Raw genomic sequence first — 16,414 nt, forward strand, 5'->3', positions numbered from 1 at the left:
AGGCAGGTCAACAGAAAAACACAGACACTGTTAGATGCTCCATGAGGCTTTATGCAAACAAGCATGCAAATGAATGAAAGAAGGATGGGGTAGTTGGTGGGACCAAATGAGTGAGCATAGATTTTGATGCAGTGTTCTAACTGGACGGGACATTGGAGATGATATGGTGAAAGGGAGGCCCAGGGAGGGGAAATGCCTCAACTGAAGGCCTGTGGCACATAGGTTGGCATCGGGACCAGGGCCAGAGCTCCGTGAACCAGCCCAAATGGAAGAAGCTGGGCCTTCAGAGGGGACGTCTCTGAATTCGCCAAGTCTCTTCATGAGACTCAGCCTCTGACACGTCTTCACCTGAGCCAGCCAATCAGTGCCAGAGAAGCTGGTCCCTGCCCTAAAGGTCTTATATTCTAGGAAGGGAGGTGGGCAGTAGCCCTCTGACAGTAATCTAAGGCACATAAGCTCTGTCCCAGGGAAAGCTTGAGCTTCTGCTGCTGAGGGCCGAGGCGGGAGAGGCTTTCCCCAGGGGAGGGGACACAGAGGCTGGAAGCAGGTCCACTGTGGACCCCACCCTTGATCTACCTGCAGCAAGTCTGTTTAACGCTTGTCTCCCGAGTTGTCCTTCTATGCAGGTTTGGACAAGGTGGAATCCCTTACCCCTGTCAAAGCCACTGTCCAGGTCCAAGCCCTTCATTTGAAAACAGAGACTGAGCTCAGTAAAGGGCTGTGACACACCCACTGAGGCTCACAGAGCCAGGTGCCCTGACCTCTCTCCTCTCCAAGTCACATTCTCTGGCCCTCGCCACTGACAAGGAGTCACCAGGCCAAAAGGACCCTGAGGAGACACATCTTGTGCTGGGAAGGCCTGTTAGGAAGACAGGGTGGGGACAGATGGGAGGAGTGGGGAGCCAGGCTCTTCGATTCTGGCTCTTTCTGCTTTCTGACTCTGCCCCTCCCCACAGCTCCCCCACGAGACCTCAGCTGAGACCTTCACAGCTGCAGGGGCGAAGGCTCAGCCAGGGGCAGCCACACACCTGGTCCAAAGCTGTGGTGACATCACCTCTAGTTTTGCTGGACGTGGCACTTCCCATGATGACAGACAAAGTCCACGGGCCTTTCATTCCGTGGCGAGGACAGTGTGGAGGGGGGAGCCTATGGAGTAGATACCAAAGACAGCCCCCTTCCCACCCCACAGAAGGATCCAGGGTACCGGACAGGGCCGAATGCCAGCTCCTGGGTTAGTTAGGCACTTCTCTCAGAGTGCCCTCATCCACAAAAGCACAGAGTTCTTCCTGAAGTCTGCCCTCCCTCTCTCTTGCTGCAGTTTAAACCCCTGTGCATTCCTGGAGTCATCAGAACTGAAAAACTCAGCTAGTGAGTAGGTAAGTGTTTATCTCCTGCCATAGGCCCAGCATGCCGTCTGTCCATAGGAGCCATGCAAGGAATTTACCATAAATCCCAGCACTCGAGAAGCTTACAGCTTTGTGAGCAACACGCTCCCCCCATACAGCCTCCACACTTCTCACCCACGCCCCACTCCCGGCCTTCGCTTTTCCGTCGGGAGCCCTGATTTCCTGAACGGCATTCTCCACAGTCTCTGCTCTTCTCTCTGTGCTGTGTGATCCCAGCTGGACAAATCGCTCCGCTCTCTGGACCTCAGTCTCCCTGTCTATAAAAAGGAGGGCCTTTTCCCCCTTTTGTTGGGGGTGTCTCAAAGATGTCACAGCCCACTCAGCCCCAGTTGGCCGAGTCAAATGGGGTCCAGGAGCTGGCTGTGCTCCCAGACCACAGAGGGAGCCTCTGCCTTCCCCAGGAGGGCTGAGATGCAGGCTTTCTCTCTCATCCCTGAGGGCAGGACCATCCTCGCTGACAGCATCAGCTCGGTGCCCTCTGAAGTCCTGCCAGTGTCAGCACTCTCCCCCTCCCCAGCCCACCTCATCCCACCCAGCCTCACCCAGCCAGCTCCACTCAGGCTGACAGCATCACCAGCCTCTTCCCATAGCGGGGGCTTCTGGCAAGCTGATGAGCAGGAAGGGGGGTCCCTCTACTCTCTAAGTCCTATTACCTAAAGTACTACCGCCCTGACTCTATACTAACTGGGGGGCTCATTTGCATTTTGCCTTTGTGAGATTTCAGAGAGGCTTCCTGCCCACCCCATCCCAGGGGCTCCACAGCTGTCTGCTCAAACCCACAGCTGGCTTCAGGGGAAGGAGAGCAGGGCTGGGGGAAAGGCAGGAAGTGGGAGCTAGAATGGGCACTGGGCCACCGGCTTCTCCAAGGAAGGGGAGTCTTGGCAAGGTCCCCAGACCTTGTGCCAGTTTTGACACAAGGGTCAGGGTAGGGATGGAGGGGGTGACGTCCTCCACCTCCCCAGTCTCAGTTTCCTCATCTGTAAACTGGGGCTAATGACACTTAACAAGCGAGGGGGGTGGGGGGCATGTAATTGGCCCCTGCTGGCTCTGGGCTTTGAAGTGGGGTGGAGGAGGGAGGCCGTTGGCCTGGTGCAGGCAGGACAGTGTTGGAGGCCTGAGTGCACTGGCCTGCAGAGGGGGAAGGTACGAATCCCAGGGACCCTCTCCCGTCTGAAGGAACTCAAAAAGCTGAGATCATACACCTAAGGGAGGCCCTGGAGGGCATGGGGTAGACAAGCAGATCCAAGGCCTGGGGGCACAGAGAGGCCCCAGTGTGAAAAAGAATGCCCCAGTCACCTAAGAAAGGTGCCCCATCACCCCCTAACAGGTAGGAGAGGGGGCCTGGGATCCAGACCAGGAGCTCTCAAGCTGTGCTTCTTTTATTTCATGAACCACAGTGGCCCAGCACATACCCAGACACACAAGGCATGTGTCCACAGGGAAAGGCAACAGCCCTGGGCACATGGGCTCATGAGAAACTCATGAGGAGGTGAGAGAGGGTAGGGATGGTGGGAGGGAAGGAGGCTATGGGGACTGAGCCCAGGGAGGTGAGGACAGGAGGGAGGGAGCCACCACCTCCCACGCCCTTGGCCTTTCCGCTCGCCCCATGACGTCAGGGCTGAGTCACTGGGAGAGGCCGCTGTCCAGCAGGGGTGGGAGGACCCTGGAGACCAAGTCTGGACACTATCCCAGGCCAGGCAATGCGTGGGGCACATTTGACCCGGTTGGTGCACACCAAGGATGCAGGCTAGAGCCAACTATCCACAGTCCAGCCACCCACGCCTGGTGGGCAGAGCCTTGGCTGGGCCTGGGAGGCCCCAGAGGGCCATCTGGGAGGATCAAGAAGTCATCTCTGGCATCCCCCTGCCTCTGGACAGGTCAACAACGGAAACATCCAAGATTCACCAAAATATATTGGGAAGGCCTTCTTGATATCAAACCATGAGTCTTCTTGCTACAAGCTACACCCATTGGGCCTTCAGCAGGGGTAAAGTCCAGGTGGTCACTGCTCTTCCTGGGAGTCCTCTCTGCCCCACCACGCTTTCTCCCTCTAGCTCCTTTTATGTTTCCAATAGGTGGTGCATGGAGACAGTTGGACATAGCCAATGGATGGAGCATATGTGCAAAGCCTCAGACGCCGGGACTAACCACCCAATGATTTGTTTGGTGGAGCCTCAGAGCCATAAAATTCAAGGGTTAATTTGGTCTCCTGAATAGAAAGAAGACTAGTTCATTCGTTCCACAAATATTTATTGATACCTACTAGGTACCGAGCACTGTTCTAGGCATGGGGATACAGCAGGGATTCGGGGGCTGCTTCTAGAAGAGGCCTCAGAGGGAGAGGAGGATTTAGGCTGTCCAGGGAAACTCTGGGTAGAGTCTCCACCCACCATAAATCCTGGAGACCCATAAATCCCAGAGGCTCCCTCAGCTGGGGCCACCACTTTCCCACTGGCCTTCTGTGGTCCTGTCTGAGCCTGGGGCTCGCCGGCTGGAACATCTGGAAGAACTGATGTAGTCTTTCACCCACTCATCTCCACCCACCGAGTGTGTGTTGGGGAGGGTGGCAGGTGAGATTTATGGGATGCTGGCTGTGCAGCTTGGTAAACCTCCTTGAAATGCAGGGTTTTTCTGTCTCCTGGGTTGACAGTCCCCAGACAGCCATGGTGAGAGGAAGCTTCCTCCGGTACTCAGGAGCCCACCCAGAAGCTGAGACCTGGGGACCACCCCCCACCACTCCTGCCAATGCTTACCTCCATCCCACTCAGGAGCTTGCCCTCTCGGCCTGCTGTCACTCAGCTCTGTCAGTGTTTGTCTCCTCTGTACATAGCTCAGTGACCTCCTGGGTTCCTGTGGCCTGTAGGGGGAAAACATCCTGGAAAGGATGTTATTAGCTCAACTGAATTAAGTCTAATCAAAATTGGAACATGGATATATGGATGGTAGATTAGATAAAATATTGAATTGATGCAAAATTATAAAATTGATAGCTATACTGTGGTTAAGGAAGAGAATATCCCTATTCTTAGGAAATACATGCTGAACTATTTAGGGGTAAAGGGCCATGATATGTGTAACTTACCCTCAAATTGTTCAGGGAAAAATATATACAGAGAGAGAGAGAGATTAAATGGGATTAAATATTAACAATAGGTTAATCTGAGTGAAATGTATAAGGGTGTGCTCTTTGTACTTTTTTTTTTTTTTTTTTTGGCCGCACCTCATGGCTTGTGGGACCTTAGTTCCCTGACCAGGGATCGAACCTGGGCCCACAGCAGTGACAGTGCCAAGTCTAAACCACTGGACCACCTGGGAATTCTCTGCACTATTTTTATCTGTGAACTTTTTTCTAAGTTTGAAATTATTTCCAGGGACTTCCCTGGTGGTGCAGTGGTTGAGAATCCACCTTCCAAAGCAAGGGACGCAGGTTCCATCCCTGGTCGGGGAACTAAGATCCCACATGCCTCAGGGCAACTAAGCCCGTGCGCTGCAACTAGAGAGCCTGCGCGCCACAACAACTGAGCCCACACACTCTGGAGCCCGCGCACCACAACTACAGAGAAGCCCACAGGCCACAACGAAGATCCCACGTGCCGCAACTAAGACCTGATGCAGCCAAAGAAATAAATAATAATTTTTTTTTGAAAAAAGAAAGAAATTATTTCCAGTGACAGAGCTAAAGAGAACAGCTCTAGCTCTCCCTTATCCCTGCACTCCTCCCATATAGACCTGGGATGGGGGCTCCCCATGTTTCATTCACTCATTCCTAGAAGAGGACCCGGCACATAGAGACACTCAGAAGTCAATATGGCTGATACGCTAGATGCGCTCCTGTCTTTCTGTCTTTGCATTTGTCCCAACATCTCCGTTCATTTATTCACTTATGAGTAAACACTGCATCACTCAGCACACAGCCACTTGCTTTCCCTAGACATATGTGGGAGACAGGAGGACCCACTTACAGAGCCCACCTTGGTGGGTCTTTGTGGTTCTGAGTGAGTCTCAGGCCTGTATCTCGATGCCCCCACCAGACGTTGACCTCCTTGGGGCTGTCACCATCCTCAGGCCTCTCTGGGGGATGGGGGATGGGAGGTACTGGGTGCAGTTTTTAGAGGCTGGGCCCTGCCCACGGGGCTTTGGCGACTCCTTCCTCCCTGCCTCCGTCCACCAGCTGCCCTTCTCCCCTCCTCCCTTGGAGGGCATATGTGCTCCCAAACCCAAGGCAATGGCTGTGGCCCTGAGGGTCCAGCCTCCTCTTTCCCACTTTCCGACCCCTTCTAGTCATGCATGGGCCTGGCCACCGCACCCACCACCCTTGGGCTCCTGAGGTGAGATCACCAGGGCTCCGCCCCCGCCCCCCAACGCCGCGCACACACCCCACAGCAGCAGCGACTCCCAGCACCATCTCACCATCTCTCCTCTGGAACATCAAAGGCCCAGGCAGCAGTGTCCCGCTCCTCCCGGCCCCGGGGGGTAATAAGAGCCCATGTATGTAAATGCTGCGCCTTTCAAATAAATAAATACTGGAACACGCTGGGTCTCCTGTACTGCTGCCTGGAGCCCTGAGCTGGGACCTAGGCACAGGGCCAGCCCCTGACGAGGTCTCGGGGACCACCTGGAGCCCGAGGTGTGTGTGAAGAGTTTCACGCAGGCTGAGGCCCGGCTTATCCTCAGTAGCATCAAAAAGACTGCATATTGGAGGGGCCAGGGAAGCGGTGTAGGGAGGGAAGGTCCCTCAGCGGGTGCCCTCCATCTCTCACAACCCCACCTATTCTACCTAATGCACAAGCCACTCCTCCTTCAACATCTTTGACTCCAAAGCCAGCCTGCCTCTTCCAACAAGTCCAGATTGCATCCTTCAACGGGGTGGAGGGGAAGAAGAAAACACAGGTGGTGATAAGCGTCATTGGAAGGGAACACTTGACAGGCCAGGACCCTGCCGATTCCTACAGCAGAGGGCCGTGGGTGGGCTGCATCGAGCATCTGAGGCCAGGAAGAGGAGGAGAGGGAGAATGAAGTAGCCTATATCGTGCTAAAGGCTAAAAGGAGAGGGAGCCCCTGTACCTCAGGCCAGGGAAGCAGCTGTCCATCCCCGGTGGCCAGGGGACATGCCGGCAGGAAGGCACGCATGTCAGCTGTGTGACTCTGGGTCGGTCACTTAGCATCTCTGAGTCTCAGTTTTATCGCCTGTAAAACAGCCTCTCGCACAGGGGAGCAGAAAGGGGGACACCTTGATGAGGGGTGGGGGAGTCCCTGTGTGTCTTCAACTCCCCCACAGGGCCTGGCACAGAATAGGCACCAAAAACATGTCTGAATAGTTGAATTTTTACAAAATGAATGAACACATTCCAGACTTGATTTCTTCAACTACTTGAAGTTTTGGGCCATGTTCTCATCTTTTTGGCTCAGGACCCCTTGGGGAACCTGATGTAAGCAATGAACCCTCACCCCAGACAAAAGTATATGCACATTTGAATATAATTTCCAGGATACACACCCCGGGCTCTGGCTTCAGTGGTGGGGGGGTGCATCCTGACTCCTCCACTGTTAACAGTGACTTGCAAAGCATGTAGGAGATTTATGCAAGTGTTATTGTTCCCTTTTACAAATAAAGAAACTGAGGCCCAGAGACATAAAGAGACTTGCAGGGATCAACAGCGGGGATGTGCTGGAGCCAGGATTTGTTCAGCATCTCTGACTCCAGAGGGCTTCAAGGTCTGGGCTTTTTCCAGGTTTTGTTCCCTGGAAATTAAGTTTCTGTCTCTGGCTTTTGAACCCCAACACAAGACAGCACAACACCTTTCTGGAGGGGGTGGTGAGTGGGTGGCCCACGGGCTGGGGCAGACAGAGGCCGGCTGACAAGTAAAGAGGGCAAATTAGAACATGAGGCTCAGAGAGAACATTCTATTGAGCTCTGACGCCACACATGGGACAGGTGGCAGAGGGCAGAGGGTGGGCCGCAGGGGTGGGGCAGTTTGGGAAGGGAAGCTTCTCAGGGAAGCTCTGAGATCAGAGCAGAATGCCCTCTCTGGGAGAGCTCCCCAGGGTAAGGTGGGCACAGGTTAGATACTCTGGAGCGGGTCGGAGAAGGCTGGTGGAAGGAGGCTGTAAATACCAGCGACTAGTCACATAGCGACCATGTGCCTATGAGGTGCTCACTACGTGCCCACACTGTGCTAAGCGATTTAAGTACTTTGTCTTGCTTAGTCCTCCCAAGTCTCTGAAGTAGGAAAGAATTATCACTGGCCCCACTTTACAGATAAATAAACCACTTGCCCAAAGTAAGTGGTAGGACAGAGTAGGTATGCAATAAATATTTGTCAAATCAATGGATGAATGGTGGGATGGATGGATGGACAGATGGATAAATGGGTGGGTGGTTGGATGGATAGATGGATGGATGGATGGATGGGTGGGTGGGTGGGTGGGTGGGTAGGTGGGTGGATGGATGGATGAGTAAACCTGTCTGTCTGATCTGGTCTGTCTTATCCCCAGATTTATCTCTTTACTTCTCCCTAATCCTGGGAGGCAGTAAGGAAGAGGGGATTGCTGGCGCCTTTCAGGGGCCCCAAAGGAGAGGCACCCTGGCTCTTTTCCTTACCCTATCTCACTCTGAATAAAATCCAGTCATTGCCACAAGGCCCTGTGTGATCCGATTCCAGCATCATCTCTTACCATCCTCCCCTCCCCTCACTCCGCTCCAGCCTCAGTGGGCTCCTTGCTATTCTCTGAACACGCCAAGCTCTCCCCACCTCAGGGCTTTTGCACGTAATGTTCCCCCTGCCTCAGATATCTTCCCCAGCTGTCCACTTGGCTCTCTGTTCAGGTGTCACCACCTCAGAGAGGCCTGCCGAGCTCCAAATGTAAACTGTCACCTGGTCACTCCCTGTTCCCTTATCCATTTTAATTTTTCTCCTAAACAGGAGAGGTCTCCTAACCAACTACCATCTTACCTCTATGCTTGTGTCTGTCTCCCTCACCCCCAGTCAGGAATATGAACTCTGTGAAAACGGGGGCTTTGTTTTGTTTACACCTGTATCCGCAACACCTAAAACGGCAACTCGTACAGTCGACATCAAGAAATATTTGCTGAGTAAATAAACGACTGGCTCTGATCAGTCCTGACAAGAAGGGCAGGACCTGCTCGTGGTCACTGCTGGGCTTAAACATGTGCTAAATCCACGTGAGAAATTGTCCCTCCACCAAAAAGCCCTCCTGAATTTATACCTTTTTCAGCAAAAAAACAAAACCCCCAGTGTTGAGCTCTCCTTGCTGCATCCGATGGGACGATGGGACGTAGCGCCTCCCTCCTGCCCTCTGGCTTCCCACCCTGCTCGCCCCTCCCTGCGATCATTCCAGGTGAGAGGAAGGGGGAAGAGGGCCGGGCTCTGGGGTGCCCGCCCAGCCAGCCTACAGCACTCGAGCCCCAGCCAGGCGGCAGGAGGCGGTGCCCTGGGCTTAAGGCATGAATGGAGTGGGAGGCGGATGAAAGACAGCCAGCGCTCCTGGCGTAACGTCCAAAGGGGACCAGAGCAGGTGTGAGGGAGGCCTGGGGCCGGCTAAGAGGAGAAACTGGATCTGGATCTGCAGATCAGTTTCACTGGCAGCACTGCAGGTTTCCATTAGCTTTCTGTGGCTGTCACTCACGCTTTGGGGCCAAAGCTACAGCTGGAGGTTAAGGAGAGGAAAAAGTCTGGGGGTGGAGGTGGGGGCGCCTTTCTCCCCAGGGGCAGTTGCTTCTCCACTTCCCAGGAGGCAGCTGCATGAGGCCAGTGGGAGCTTAGGGAAGATGGGCCAAAACGTTGGCATTTTATAGATGGGACCAATGAAGCCTCCAGGTGCAGTGACTCACCCAGGTCACACAGCTACTTGCAGAGCTGGGACCTGAATCCAGGAGTCCCCACTGTGGGGTCAGCTCTTAGGAACTGATTTTTATATACAACCTGTTCTGTCTCCCGGGGGCCTATCGTGTGATTGGGGCCGGGAAGTCTCCACAGGGCAGCTAAGTTTGGGCTGGGTCTGGATGGCACATGAAGGGGGCAGGCCTAGGGCAAGGACCAGACAGGGTGGCTCCCTAGACGGGAGTGCCACAGGCAGATGAGTTGGGCAGGCAGGGCTGGGCTTCCCTGAGCAGAGGCCCAGCTCCCAAGAGCACCATAAGGTAAAGGGACACCTTGCTCCTGCAGAACTGCCCAAAGCCATCCTGACCTCACCCCTGCAACAGCTGCACTGCCACAGGCTATGGAGGGGCCTCTGAAGGGGGCAGGGAAAGGTCTGTGGTCTGGGTGGGGGCAGGGTGGGAGGGGGAGGAGGAGGACAAAGCCAGCCTGTGTGGCACCTGGGACATTCCCAGTCTCTGTCCTGACCCTCCTTGATTCTGCTAGGACCAGGTGGGAACAATGCCCCCATTGACGTGCATACCCCCAGGGATAACATCTCTGTGTCCCCTGGGACAGAAGCCAAGCAGGTGAGCCTGGTGGGGGCTGGGAGCCTGCTCTAAAGCAAGAGAGGCAGGACCTGAGGGATGGAGCAAGGGTTCCAGAGGGCAGAGGTCTCCCTTGGAGACCACAGCACAGGGATGGTGGTGGCCACAGCAGGAGGGACTGGGGTCAGGCTTCTGGGTGGGGCAGGGGACTCACTTCCCAGTCTGGATGGAGCCCTTCTCTGCTCTGAGAGGGAACACAGGAGTACCAAGGACCCAGCCCCTGATCACAGGAGCTGATGGTGTGGGAAAAAGGACCTAAGACATGAGGACTAACCCTCTCCTTTAGGAGACAAGCAACAGAAGAAGTGGGTGGAGGACAAGAGTGACCCTGACCTTGGTTTCATCCAGAAAGTAACAAGTCAACCTTGAAATGTCTTTCCATGTCAGAAACAGAAATGGCTCATTCCCTAGTTGGGGCATCTACTGGATTTCCAATCAATAAGACCTCAAATAAAATAAGAAGCTGCATTTGCTATCATTTTAAGAAGAAATTCAGCTGGAGAGGGTGTGGAGAAAAGGGAGCCCTCCTACACTGTTGGTGGGAATGTAAATTGGTTCAGCCACTATGGAAAACAGGATGGAGGTTCCTTGAAAAACTAAAAATAGAGTTACCATATGATCCATCAATCCCACTCCTGGGCATATACCTGGAAAAGACGAAAACTCTAATTTGAAAAGGTACATGCATCCCATGGGCTTGGCTTCCCTGGTGGCGCAGTGGTTGGGAGTCCGCCTGCCAATGCAGGGGACACGGGTTCGAGCCCTGGTCTGGGAAGATCCCACATGCCGCGGAGGAACTAAGCCCGTGCACCACAACTACTGAGCCTGCACTCTAGAGCCTGTGAGCCACAACTACTGAGCCCAAGTGCCACAACTATTGAAGCCTGTGCGCCTAGAGCCTGTGTTCTGCAACAAGAGAAGCCATCCAATGAGAAGCCCGCGCACTGCAATGAAGAGTAGCCCCTGCTCACCGCAACTCCAGAAAAGCCCGCATGCAGCAACAAAGACCCAACGCAGCCAAAAATAAAAATAAATAAAATAAATAAATTTATTTTAAAAAAAGATACATGGATCCCAATATTCATAGAAGCACTACTTACAATAGCCAAGACATGAAAGCAACCTAAGTGTCCATCAACAGATGAATGGATAAGGAAGATGGCGTGCACACACACACACACACACACACACACACACACACACAATGGAATATTACTTGGCCATAAAAAGAATGAAATATTGCCATTTGCAGCTGGACCTAGAGATTATTATACTAATTGAAGTAAATCAGACAGAGAAAGACAAATATCATATGATATCACTTATATGTGGAATCTAAAAAAATGATACAGGGACTTCCCTGGTGGTGCAGTGGATAAGACTCCGCACTTCCAAAGCAGAGGGCCCGAGTTCGATCCCTGGTCAGGGAACTAGATCCCACGGGCATGCCGCAACTAAGAGTTTGCATGCCGCAACTAAGGAGCCTGCCTGCCGCAACTAAGACCCGGCTCAACCAAATAAATAAATATTTTTTAAAATGGTACAAATGAATCTATATATAAAATAGAAATAGATTCACAGACATAGAAAACAAACGTGTGGTTACCAAAGGGGAAAGAGGTGGGAGGGATAAATCCGGAGTATGGGATTAACAGATACACACCACTTTATCTGAAATAGACAAACAACAAGGATTTACCGTATAGCAGAAGGAACTGTATTCGATATCTTATAATAACCTAACATGGAAAAGAATCAGAAAAAACATATCTATATCTCTCTCTATATATCAATATATAACTGAATCACTTTGCTGTATACCTGAAACTAACACAACGTTGTAAATCAACTACATTCAATTAAAAAAAGAAGAAGAAGAAATTCAATACGGTAGACTCATCCCTTTTTGGAGCAACCATCGGAGCTGGGCTGTCCTGGGCTGGGTCAAAGGACTCCTGCTGAGCCACAGGGGGAAAGGGGAAGCCTGGGGCCAGCCCAGCAGCACTCTTTGGCTGGGTGACCCAGCAGGAGGGTCACCTTCTCTGGGCTCAGTAACTTAGCTCTGAAGTGGGGCCAGAAGACACAGTGGCCTGACCTCAGTGGGCTGGTTCACATCTGCCTCCCTCACAGGAGTAGGTGACGCTGCAGCCAGGAGCCCCAGCCTGGAACAGTGCCTGGCACGTGCTAGCCTTAGAGTTCAGGAACTGTCTGCTGAATTAATTTTGAACAGGGTGTGGGTGAAAGTTTTTTAAAATTAGAGGTTATATCAACATGCTTACCAATCCAACAACATGAGGAAGACTCGGCTCCTGCCCTCGAGAAGCCTGATGTGCAGTGAGCACACAGAGATGAGAAGAGCGGACCAGGGAAGTGAGGGTTCAGGGAAGAGCGGACCTTCCCAGGTGAGGGCCCCAGGGACGGCATTAAGGACGGGGAGGCACTGAGATGCCCCCGAAGGATGGGAGGTGTTCTGACAAGCAGGGGTGGGAAGACGGGAGGTCCTCAAAGCAGAAGGGTAAGGAGTCATTCACTCACTGACTCATTCAGACTGTTGGTTGACTTTTGTTGAGCCCCTACTGGGCACTGGGGATACAAACATGAAAAGGTGTGGCCCTGCCCTCAGGAAACCATCACAGCAATTCGACCACTGCCTCGGTAGGGGCGCCGGCCAGAGTCTTCATCAAGGAGGCAGTTTCTCAGCCTAGACTAAGAGTGAGTTGACTAAGAGTGAGTTCGGGGGCTTCCCCGGTGGTGCAGTGGTTAAGAATCCACCTGCCAATGCAGGGGACACGGGTTCGAGCCTTGGTCCGGGAAGATCCCACATGCCGCGGAGCAACTAAGCCCGTGCGCCACAACTACTGAGCCTGCGTTCTAGAGCACGCGAGCCACAACTACTAAGGCCACGTGCCACAACTACTGAAGCCCACGCACCTAGAGCCCGTGCTCTGCAACAAGAGAAGCCACTGCAATGAGAAGCCCGTGCCCCGCGACGAAGAGTAGCCCCCGCTCGCCACAACTAGAGAAAGCCCGCATACAGCAATGAAGACCCAATGCAGCCAAAAATAAATCAATAAAATAAATTTATTAAAAAAAAAAGAGAGTGAGTTCATGAGCAAGGTGCGACGAGCACACGCCATGTGTAAAAGTGGGAGAGCCCGGGGCCCACTGGTAGAGGGTTGTTTTTCTGTAGGCAGTGGGGAACTACGGAAGGCTTTGGAGCAAGGGAAGTCCGCATTTTCAGCAAGGTCCTTTGGAAATAGCCCCAGCTGCTGCAAAGAGGCAGGGCTAGAGGTAGGGAGACAAGGGAGGACAGGGACATAAAAGTCTACCTCGGCTATGATGCGGCCAGGCTGAGCAAGGAGGAGGGGTGGGTTGGAGGTGGCAGGGAAGGAGAATGGAAAAATGGATGACGCCACTGGCTTGAGGGAAAAAGCCATGAGCTCCAGGCCCTCAGAGGGCAGAACTGAGGTGGAGTACCTCCCAGCATTCCAAGCAAGAAGGACATCTTGGAGGAGAGTTAAGAGAGCCCCCATCCTGTGCAAGACTCCTTCCTGCAATAACTGCTCAATGAACTTCTGTGAAGGGAAGTTCCCTCCCTGCCATTAGCCTGTAATATGGTAGAACAGCTCCAGCAGCTGTGGAAAGGGTTTCTGTGGGTCCTGTTTAAATAGAAAGTGGGTCAATGGATGGATGGGTGGACGGATGCAGAAGAACACACACACACTGAGGCAGAGGGTTAAAAGAGCAGGTCTCCGTTACCCTCTGTGCCCACCCTTGCAGCTCCAGCCCTGATCTTTCCTACCCTCTCCTGCAGGAAGCCTGCCCTTACTTCCCCATCCTTGCAGCTTTCCCCTCCATCTCCCCTGTTTCCCCAGCTCAGACTAGTTGGGTTAGATGTCACTCTAGGTCTGTAGCCTGGGAGCTGCGGAGGGCAGGGATAGAGCTGGGGTTCCTGTTCCCTGCGGCAACACTGCACATGCCCTGGTGTCCACAGGGAACCCATCTCCAGGGGACCTCAGGACAGGAATGGTGTCAGGGAAGTAACCAGACTTGGTCCTCTGGTCCCCACCGCAGGCACGTTGCAGGCAGCCCTTAGTGCCAACCTCACTGGCTTCCTCCCCTTGTCCTCAGTCTCAAAGCCCCTCCTCTGGGGGGTGGGGCACCTGCTTTAAGCAGGTCCCAGCTGGGACCTCAGGTAGAGGCATCTGCCCTCACACTTTACCAAGCTGTAAAAGGGGCTAATGACCCCCTCCACTGGCCCCCAGCTGACAGGAGGGGCAGAGGAATGCTGGCCAGGGCTCTGCAGGTTCTACATGAAAGGGCACAGAAACCTGTGAGGAATTTTTATCCTCCTGGGGAGGGGAGTGGGAAGGGAGGAATGTCACCTGGAAACCATCCACCCTTTCCTCCCCTCTCAGGAATCCTCGGCCTTGAAAAATTAGGAAATCTAGACACCCCTCCCTAAAAATCAACCATGTCCTTTCTATAGACTTCCACATATTTGATGGCCCCTCTTTTAAAACAGTCCTCTCTTGATTCCCCTGCTAATAATAATAGCACTTACTGTGTGCCAGGCACTGTTCCAAACTCTGCAAACTCTCCCCAACTCAATCCTCTCATTAGTCCTATGAGCCTGGTATTTGGATTTCCTCAGCACTGAGGCACAGAGAAGTTAAGTAATCTGTCCAAGGTCCCACAGCAAGCAAGTAGCAGGATGTGAGCCCGCACCCTTATCCACTTTCCAAACACCATGAGTCATTTCCTTCTGACCCTGGAGGGAGCTGAAACCCCAGCTGGTGACAAGGGTGAGCAGAGAGGAAACTGGATTCACAGCTTATCTGACTCCCCCTGCAGCCCCACACCCTGGGCTGGGAGAGATGGCCTCATTTCTTAGAGGCAGAGCCCCAGGCCCCTCCTTCTCGGGCAGTTGAGAGGAGGCCAAAGGGCAGGCAAGAGAGGCTTTGCCCTTCCATCCACCTGGACCCCAATGAGGGGAGACGAGAGTCACACACCAGCAATTTTATCACCGAAGGGAGTGGTAGAGAGCCTAAGGGAGAGGATTCTGGATATAAATCTCACCTCCACTGCTTATAGCTGTGTGATCTTGATACATCGCTTCACCTTCCCGAGGCTTAGTCTCCTCATCTGTAAACTGGAGAAAGTAACAGGACCTATCTCATCCGGCTCTTACGAGGATTGAACACGTCGTCTGTTAAATGCTTAGCCCAGTACCTAAAACGTAGGAGGCCCTCAGTCAAGGGCAGCCAGGACTACCGCCAGCCAGCCGAAAAGCTGCAGTATTCACGAGAAGAGGGAAGCGGACTGTACTGGGGGTGCTCTCTGCCCTGCCTCCCGGGGTGGGGGCGGACCCAGTCAACACTGCAGTCCCTTCGTGGGCAAACCCATGGGCCAGGGAGGGAGTGGGAGTTGGAGGGGGTGCAAAATGCACCAGCTGGGCACAGACCCCTAGCACCTTGAAGCCAGAAGAGAGCCAGACCAACCGACGTGCAGGCTTTTACCTCAATGGCAATTTGAGCAGGTGTCTGCACCTGCCGGTGTGTCTCCCTCCGCAAAGTGAGGGTATTCCCACTTGCCCGTAGGCTAGCACTGAGTGTTGGTTTTTTCTCCTCTATCCAGCCTCCTCGGCCGCCTGCGAAGGCAACACTGTCTCCTTAGTGGGGAGGGAAGAGGTCTGTAGGCTCCATACCTTTGGGGGAACAAAGACAGGTGCTCCTAGGAGAAGAGCAAGTGTTTAACTCCAGCTCTCTGCTATAATCAGCCCTGGGGGAGATCAGCAAAGGCCCTTCCCCTAGGGGTTCAGCCTGCGAGTGGCTGAAAGTGGCCTCCAGCCTGGAGAAGAGGGCTAAGTAGCTGGGAGAGGGGGCGAGAAAACAGGAGGCTTTCTCAGAGGGCCATGGGGCACAGCCTTATCTGCCCCTTGGGGTCTGAGTCCATGGGCTGGCAGAGGAAGGGAATGCAGCCAGACCAGACTCCTTTCCTCTGGCCTGCCCCTCTGGGTCCCTCCAATCCTCTATTCTCAAACAAGATCATCTCCCTCCAAGTGCCCACCCTGCTCTCTGGAATGGCCACGCCTCCTAAACATCTCTTCTCCTCCTCCCCCTCTTCTGCCTTCTCTTACCCATCCTCCTCCTCCAGGAAGCTTTCCAGGACCCAGAAGAGGACATAAGACTGTTGTTTTCACAGCTCCCGGCTAGGATCCACCCCTCCCACCTGCTGCTTCCCCATCAAAGATGCTGAGTCATGATTTGATGTTGGACTCAGTGATGTCGGACTTGGTGATTGGCTGAATTATGGACCCTGTGAAAGCAGGGTTTAGAGTCACAAAAGCTGCAGTGAAGCAGGTAAACGAGCAGGCTCTGAAGTTGGACAGACCTGTGCTGGGCTGCCTGTCCCAAGGCTCTCGGGGATGAACAAACTTACCCCCTCTGTGCCTCAGTTCCCTCACTGTGGAGCAGTAAATGAGACTATGCATGAAAAGTTTTGTAACAGTGCCTGGCGCTAT

The 16,414-nt window shown here is 53.5% G+C and overlaps 1 long non-coding RNA gene across 3 annotated transcripts; it reads right to left on the reverse strand.

The window, feature by feature from the left end:
• Positions 1 to 3,654: 3,654 nt before the first annotated feature.
• On the reverse strand, positions 3,655 to 16,100 carry LOC116746465. Of its 3 annotated transcripts, XR_004347731.1 has the most exons (4): positions 16,031 to 16,100; positions 15,411 to 15,598; positions 14,971 to 15,123; positions 3,655 to 4,281 (listed from the first exon to the last, which is right to left on the reverse strand). It is a non-coding gene; the product is annotated as an uncharacterized LOC116746465 (long non-coding RNA). The 3 variants fall into 3 exon arrangements; XR_004347732.1 differs by lacking the exon at positions 16,031 to 16,100 and having other exon boundaries at positions 3,655 to 4,263; positions 15,411 to 15,972; XR_004347730.1 differs by lacking the exon at positions 16,031 to 16,100 and having other exon boundaries at positions 15,411 to 15,972.
• Between the last annotated feature and the right edge of the window lie 314 nt (positions 16,101 to 16,414).

Source organism: Phocoena sinus, chromosome 20, assembly GCF_008692025.1.
Source record: "Phocoena sinus isolate mPhoSin1 chromosome 20, mPhoSin1.pri, whole genome shotgun sequence".
Lineage (NCBI taxonomy): Eukaryota > Metazoa > Chordata > Mammalia > Artiodactyla > Phocoenidae > Phocoena > Phocoena sinus.